The sequence below is a fragment of the Salvelinus alpinus genome, chromosome 3, assembly GCF_045679555.1.
Source record: "Salvelinus alpinus chromosome 3, SLU_Salpinus.1, whole genome shotgun sequence".
Lineage (NCBI taxonomy): Eukaryota > Metazoa > Chordata > Actinopteri > Salmoniformes > Salmonidae > Salvelinus > Salvelinus alpinus.
The window spans coordinates 47,052,130-47,060,546 of record NC_092088.1 but is presented as its reverse complement, the minus strand read 5'-3'; the positions used below and the strand labels follow the sequence as shown (position 1 = coordinate 47,060,546).

The 8,417-nt window shown below is 43.8% G+C and overlaps 1 long non-coding RNA gene across 1 annotated transcript; it reads right to left on the bottom strand.

Annotated features, from left to right (window-relative positions):
* Positions 1–1,685: 1,685 nt before the first annotated feature.
* LOC139569739 (uncharacterized) lies at positions 1,686–5,568 on the bottom strand. The gene is made up of 3 exons (XR_011673949.1): positions 5,099–5,568; positions 4,497–4,800; positions 1,686–2,737 (listed from the first exon to the last, which is right to left on the bottom strand). It is a non-coding gene; the product is annotated as an uncharacterized lncRNA (long non-coding RNA).
* Between the last annotated feature and the right edge of the window lie 2,849 nt (positions 5,569–8,417).

Here is an 8,417-nt window from a genome sequence, read left to right as displayed (position 1 = left end):
ACCTGTCTGGTTTGGTTAGACCTGCAGAGAGTTACCTCCCACCGACATATCTCTAAAGGGTCGTTGAGGTACACAAGCCCCCTCACCACGACAAGGTGACAGTCCCACTGAGTGGCACAAGTGTAAAGACAACGGCTCTCCCTGTGAGAATGACCTTAATTACCTTAATACCAGTAGACAGCATTTTAGCTCTGTTACATGCTGACCAGACCGGACACGTCACAAAATACATTTCGAAATCCATGTTATTCAATTATTGCACCCACACTGCTTGCGCGCGCCAACGAGCGTCTGTGACGCCAAGGGCTAAAATAGAAGTAATTCCTATTTCTGACACAGATCGCGCTAAAATGCTGTCTACCTCATTTGGACGCCTTTCCTTCCAGTTCTCTGCTGCCTGCGACTGGAACGAATTGCAAAAATCTCTGAAGTTGGAGACTTTTATCTCCCTCAACAACTTTAAAAATCTGCTATCCGAGCAGCTAACCGATCGCTGCAGCTGTACATAGTCCATCTGTAAACTACCCACCCAATTTACCTACCTCACCCCCCATACTGCTTTTATTTATTTACTTTTCTGCTCTTTTGCACACCAGTATCTCTTCTTGCACATGATCATCTGATGATTTATCACTCCAGTGTTAATCTGCTAAATTGTAATTATTCGATTTATTGCCTACCTCATGCCTTTTGCACACATTGTATATAGATTCTCCTTTTTTCTACCATGTTATTGACTTGTTTATTGTTTACTCCATGTGTAACTCTGTGTTGTCTGTTCACACTGCTATGCTTTATCTTGGCCAGGTCGCAGTTGCAAATGAGAACTTGTTCTCAACTAGCCTACCTGGTTAAATAAAGGTGAAATAAAAAAAAATAAAAAATAAAGTCCTGCCTCTCCCATCTCCTCATTGGTTTATAGAAGCAGGTACCCACGTGCCATCTCCTCATTGGTTATACCCACGTGGGTGACTGAAAGACAAACTGCAAGGTACACAGTCCAGTTGGTGGCGGAATGCACCTTAAATTGGTTGCTAACCGCCATATCAAGTCTGGAAGTTCCGCCTCCCATCAATTTATTGGTTCTCACAACAAACATACGTCCCCTACTTCCTGTAAACAAAAGCCAACGTGGGTGCTTGAAAGATGGACGAGGAGAGATTTATCGTTGAAGTAGAGAACTACTCACTTTTATATGACTCGTCTTCAAAATTCTACAAGGATCCAACTAAAAAAGATGCGTTATGGAGAGAGATTGCAAAGACCATGTGTAACAGTATAGCTTACGTCCCTCTCCTCGCCTCTACCTGGGCTCGAACCAGGGACCCTCTGCACACATAGACAACAGCCACCCTCGAAGCATCGTTACCCATCCCGCCACAAAAGCCACGGCCCTTGCAGGGCAAGGGGAACAACTACTTCAGGTCTCAGAGCGAGTGACGTCACCGATTGAAACGCTATTAGCGCGCACCACCGCTAACTAGCTAGCCATTTCACATCGGTTACACATGCACATTTCAGGTAACGTATAACAACCCAATGTTCATCCTCGGTATAAAACGAACTAGCTAACGTTAGCTGAATGTAAATGCCATGTGTGCTGTATGCTTTTTTAAATACAGAAATCCTCTGAAGCCAAGAGTCATGTGAGATTTTTGTGTTGTTGAAAATTACTGGTATTTCAATTTTTCAAATGTTCATGTTTATTTTTTGTTCGTTGTTGAAATAATGGTGGAATTGTACAATAGTTTTACAGTTGTAAAATGAATACACAAAACAAATGAAGATGTCAAAGTTGAACTTACTTACCATGTTGATAAACTCTCACACAGTGCATCTAAGTAGCCCTAGCTACAACCATTCTGTCCTGGAAGTCAATTCTGCCTTCCACAGAGGTGAAATACTTAGTAAACTTTTCCCTGACAGAAACTGCCTCCTGACCTGCTCAATTGGCCTGGATGGCTATGCCTCATCCCTGCCCCATCCTGCTGTAGCCACATCTTCACATCACAAGGCTTTGTGAGGAAGTTGTGGAGGAATCACATTGCAACCACTAGGATATCAACCTTGCTTGGCAATAGGTTTATTTTTTGGTAGAGGATCCTCCATCTGGCCGCAAGGATCCCGAATGCCTTCTCCACTGTCATTCTAGCTCGACAGAGACGATAGTTGAAGATTTCTTTCTCGTAGCTGATGTTATGCCTGGCATATGGCCTCATCAGGTAGGGCTTTAGTGGGAAGGCAGCGTCCCCCACCATTGTGTATGGTATCTTTCCTAAATCTTCACCCCCAGGCAGAAAGGCATCTTGGGGCACCTGCAGGGTTTTTGATGCCATTGCCCTTCCAAGTGGGGAGTTGGCATAGACTCCTCCATCACCGTTTCTCCCAAAATCCCCCACTTGAATAGCTGTGCAGCTGTAATTGGTATCCACAAGGGCGAGTAGCACCACAGAGAAGATTCCTTTATAATTAAAAAAAACGGCTCCCTGAGTTTGGTGGTTTGGTGATCATAACATGTTTTCCATCAACCGATCCCAAACAATTGGGAAAGTCCCATTTTTCATGAAACTCTTGAGAAGTTTGTCTCCAGGTTTCCTCAGTGGGTCGTGGCAGATGGATCGCCAGCATCTTCCTCTCCATGGCCTCACAGGTCTCCATAATGCACTGTGACACTGTCTCGAATCCAAGACGATAGGTGAAGGCCAGGCTGCAAATAGAGTCTCCAGATGCCAAATACCTGTAATGACAAAATAAATATTTTGTTATTGGATAACAATCAAAATTGTATTTTACTCTTCACAGAAGTTGAATTGTGCTAAACCAGATGGAAGTCCCTCAGTGACACTTTTGTAAGGCATCTACGGAAGGCCCAGCCCAGTGGTTCTGGGGGAACCAATCAGAAAGAACGGAAATACATTAAAATATTATCATTCTTGGTACCTTACGTCCAGCCAAGAAGGTAAGTTATAATATACATTTGAATTTATTGCACAGATTATTGCACATTTTAAATATCAACAAATTGCAGTATTGCTGGCTTTATTTTCTACCTGCTAAGTCACTACGTGATTGGTTCATGTCAGCTGTTATCCCATTTCTGAATAAGTGATTATATAGGCCTATAGATTATGAATCAGTCTCTTATTACAGAGGAATGATGAAAACCAGCAGTATTAGACACTGTAGCCTAGATTTCAGAAATATGATTAATTGAGCCTGAGCTGAGGTTTCTAAAGTTGACTTAAAACACGTTTAACTTTTCATTTATGTTGACCTTTTTTCAGCTCAAGAGGCAACCTCAGGCTTAAATGCTGATTCGCCTCAGCCACAACCTATGGAACCCGATGGCGCTGAAGACGACGTGGTGTCCCTGAGCCATGACCCTGTGCTTCAGATGCCTGAACAACAGTCAAGACCAACCACTACAGGCACAGCTCAAGACTGGCAGCCAAGAAAAAGAAAACAGAAAGTAAACTATCAAGATGTGGATGAAGAGATGCTTGCATTTGTCAGGAAGCCAATCCCTTCTGCTGTTACCTCAGAGGATAAGGATGAGGCATTTGTGCTCAGCCTTGTGCCAGAGCTGAAGAAAATAGGAAGAAACAAGGGACGTCTGAAAGTGCAATTACTGTCATTGATTGTAAACTGGGATGACCAGTATGCAACACCTCTGCTATCACCTCCACCACCACAATGGCTCTTTGATGCTCCACATGGAAGAGCTGGACTGCGGCGTATGATGTACGACCAGCCCAGGCATCAATACTCCTACTCACCAGGATCTAGGTCTCCAACACATAACTGGGATGACCAGCAGGCAACACCACTGCCACCACCACGGCCCGCAAGTACTCCGCACGGAAGAGGTGGACTGCAGCCAATCATGTACGATGAGCCCAGGGATCAATACTCACCAGAACCTAGGTCTCCAACATATAGCTGGGATGACAGTACATTCAGTACATTCTCTCAAGAGAGCTAGGACAGAGACTCCCAGTCACATCAATAATCACCTCCGAAAAGGCAGAACCCAGCCCTGCGCATACTTAGGCCCATGTTCTGTTTTAGTGTTTTAAAAAGGGAAACATTTATGTATGCACCATTTGCACTTTGTTGTTGCAGTTATATATGCATTGCACCTTGCATTTAACTTTTTTAAATTGTTTTTTTTGCTATTCAGTGGATATTGTTATTGGGAGGGATATGCCGTATTTGTTTACATGCCTTGATGTGACTGTTAATGTCACCTACAACAGGTGCACCATGCCATGTTGTGACTGTTTATGTCACCTTGAATAATAATAAAAAAAGACTAAACAAAGAACAGTGTGTCTTACTTACCTTGAGTATAATGAAGACACTATAACTGGTCATCTGCTTCCTAGATGTAATGGACCACAGGCCTACATCTTTGGAGCATCATGATCACAAGTTTGCTGGAGTTTCTTTACATCCATGCACCTGCTTACACAATACAACCTTTTCCAATAACTAACCTTAGAGTGACAGTTAGTCTTTGCTTCGGCTCTATTGGGGTCCTGTAGTTGGTCGTCTGCTTGGTGAGGTCTGGGCCAACAAAAGACAGAAGAGTCTCCATTTCTTCTGCACTCATCCGGAAGTATCGGTGATGTCGGGCAGGGTCCAAGAGCAGCTCCTGGACAAGGTGGTAGTATTGCCCATGCTCCCTTCTCAGCACATTTATGGGATGCACCCATAACCTTCTCCTCCTTCCCTGTCTGCGCCTCAATAATACAAGGGCGACCAACTTCTGTTTTAGCAGGTGGTGTCTGTTAATCCATGCTGTTTAGAAAAGCATACATAAAGTATTGTTTATTTTTAGTTGTATAATATTAACAGTTTCTTATTTCATGGGCTTTTATTCAGTAAATGCATTGTTTATATCTCATCCCAGAGTGGTTTGGTTGTAAGGTGAAACAGACTGGCTAATTATAGTAATCAGCCTGCCATCATGTATATTATTGGCATAATGGAGTCTTTGAGAGGAAAGTGCCTAAATGTGTAAAACAATTTGCACTTATTAAATGTATTAACTCCTGTCCTGGCATCACTATTGTACAATATGCAATCATGTACTTACCCATGTTATCACTCCTCAATCGCGGTGAAATCAGAAGAATCAAAATACATTTCAACAGGATCACTGGAAAATGCAGGCAAGAAAAGGCGCTAAAAACATCGTCCCGCCCCCAAATAATATAATTGGTTCAGAGTTTGTTTTGATATTTTAACCTTGCGTTTCGTGATCGCGTGTGGTGTGGGGGGACAAAATCAATTTGCGCACGCACGCGCGCGGCCGGTTTGGGTTCCGTGTTAGGCTTTTAAAATATCTATATGAATCATTGAACTAATTAAGTGTGTAACACTATGCACAATATGGTTTGGATGAGAAGCTCCTTTATAGTTTTAATTGCTATCCTTATATTGTTTGTCTATATACTACGGTATGCTAATAGCTGTACTCACACATGAAGCAGGAATGTGGCTTTGGTTAAACCACATCCAAGACTAGTGTAAACAGAAAACTTGCAAATCTGATGTTGAAGAGAGAGACTTCATTGGGAGTATGGAGGTGTATGGCAAAACAAGCAGTTTTGCAAGCGACGTGGTTTGTGATGCTCGCTCCCGTAAATGGAGCCACTGGCTCAGCGATCATGGCGCCGAAAGATGAAATTATGTCTTGAGTGGCCGCCGTGCATGATTAACCAATGAGCGTAGTTCATCTTGTCAACCAACCAATGACAACATTCAAGCTGGCAACAACCGGGACCACTGGTCTCTACACACGGTTGTCAGATCTTACATTTACATTTAAGTCATTTAGCAGACGCTCTTATCCAGAGCGACTTACAAATCTTCTCGTGGTTCAATTGCCATTTACCGCGGCCCATCTGTAGGCACCATAATAGAGTTGTGATAAGGACCATGACCTCTATTTGATCAATTGGCCACTGCACAGTTGATGTCTCTTAAGCAATTCAGAAAAAATATATAGGCGGTTTGATGTCAAATCAAATCAAGTTTATTTTATATAGCCCTTCGTACATCAGCTAATATCTCGAAGTGCTGTACAGAAACCCAGCCTAAAACCCCAAACAGCAAGCAATGCAGGTGTAGAAGCACGGTGGCTAGGAAAAACTCCCTAGAAAGGCCAAAACCTAGGAAGAAACCTAGAGAGGAACCAGGCTATGAGGGGTGGCCAGTCCTCTTCTGGCTGTGCCGGGTGGAGATTATAACAGAACTATGCCAAGATGTTCAAAATGTTCATAAGTGACAAGCATGGTCAAATAATAATCATGAATAATTTTCAGTTGGCTTTTCATAGCCGATCATTAAGAGTTGAAAATAGCAGGTCTGGGACAGGTGGCGGTTCCATAACCGCAGGCAGAACAGTTGAAACTGGAATAGCAGCAAGGCCAGGTGGACTGGGGACAGCAAGGAGTCATCATGCCCGGTAGTCCTGACGTATGGTCCTAGGGCTCAGGTCCTCCGAGAGAGAGAAAGAAAGAGAGAATTAGAGAGAGCCAAGATTTTCAAAATGTTCATAAATGACAAGCATGGTCAAATAATAATCAGGAATAAATATCAGTTGGCTTTTCATAGCCGATCATTAAGAGTTGAAAACAGCAGGTCTGGGACAGGTAGGGGTTCCATAACCGCAGGCAGAACAGCTGAAACTGGAATAGCAGCAAGGCCAGGCGGACTGGGGACAGCAAGGAGTCATCATGCCCGGTTTGCCGTGACGTATGGTCCTAGGGCTCAGGTTCTCCGAGAGAGAGAAAGAAAGAGAGAACGAGAGAATTAGAGAGAGCATACTTAAATTCACACAGGACACTGGATAAGATAGGAGAAGTACTCCAGGTATAACCAACTGACCCTAGCCCCCCGACACATAAACTACTGCAGCATAAATACTGGAGGCTGAGACAGGAGGGGTCAGGAGACACTGTGGCCCCATCAGAAGAAACCCCCGGACAGGGCCAAACAAGAAGGATATAACCCCACCCACTTTGCCAAAGCACAGCCCCCACACCACTAGAGGGATATCTTCAACCACCAACTTACAATCCTGAGACAAGGCCGAGTATAGCCCACAAAGATCTCCACCACAGCACAAACCAAGGGGGGGCGCCAACCCAGACAGGAAGATCACGTCAGTAACTCAACCCACTCAAGTGACGCACCCCTCCCAGGGACGGCATGAAAGAGCACCAGTAAGCCAGTGACTCAGCCCCTGTAATAGGGTTAGAGGCAGAGAATCCCAGTGGAGAGAGGGGAACCGGCCAGGCAGAGACAGCAAGGGCGGTTCGTTGCTCCAGAGCCTTTCCGTTCACCTTCACACTCCTGGGCCAGACTACACTCAATCATATTACCTACTGAAGAGATAAGTCTTCAGTAAAGACTTAAAGGTTGAGACCGAGTCTGCCTCTCTCACATGGGTAGGCAGACCATTCCATAAAAATTGAGATCTATAGGAGAAAGCCCTGCCTCCCGCTGTTTGCTTAGAAATTCTAGGGACAATTAGGAGGCCTGCGTCTTGTGACCGTAGCGTACGTATAGGTATGTACGGCAGGACCAACTCGGAAAGATAGGTAGGAGCAAGCCCATGTAACGCTTTATAGGTTAACAGTAAAACCTTGAAATCAGCCCTTGCCTTAACAGGAAGCCAGTGTAGGGAAGCTAGCACTGGAGTAATATGATCAAATTTCTTGGTTCTAGTCAGGATTCTAGCAGCCGTATTTGGCACTAACTGAAGTTTATTTAGTGCTTTATCCGGGTAGCCGGAAAGTAGAGCATTGCAGTAGTCTAACCTAGAAGTAACAAATGCATGGATTAATTTTTCTGCATCATTTTTGGACAGAAAATTTCTGATTTTTGCAATGTTACGTAGATGGAAAAAAGCTGTCCTTGAAACAGTCTTGATATGTTCGTCAAAAGAGAGATCAGGGTCAAGAGTAACGCCGAGGTCCTTCACAGTTTTATTTGAGACGACTTTACAACCATCAAGATTAATTGTCAGATTTAACAGAAGATCTCTTTGTTTCTTGGGACCTAGAACAAGCATCTCTGTTTTGTACGAGTTTAAAAGTAGAACGTTTGCAGCCATCCACTTCCTTATGTCTGAAACACAGGCTTCTAGCGAGGGCAATTTTGGGGCTTCACCATGTTTCATTGAAATGTACAGCTGTGTGTCATCCGCATAGCAGTGAAAGTTAACATTATGTTTTCGAATAACATCCCCAAGAGGTAAAATATATAGTGAAAACAATAGTGGTCCTAAAACGGAACCTTGTGGAACACCGAAATGTACAGTTGATTTGTCAGAGGACAAACCATTCACAGAGACAAACTGATATCTTTCCGACAGGTAAGATCTAAACCAGGCCAGAACTTGTCCG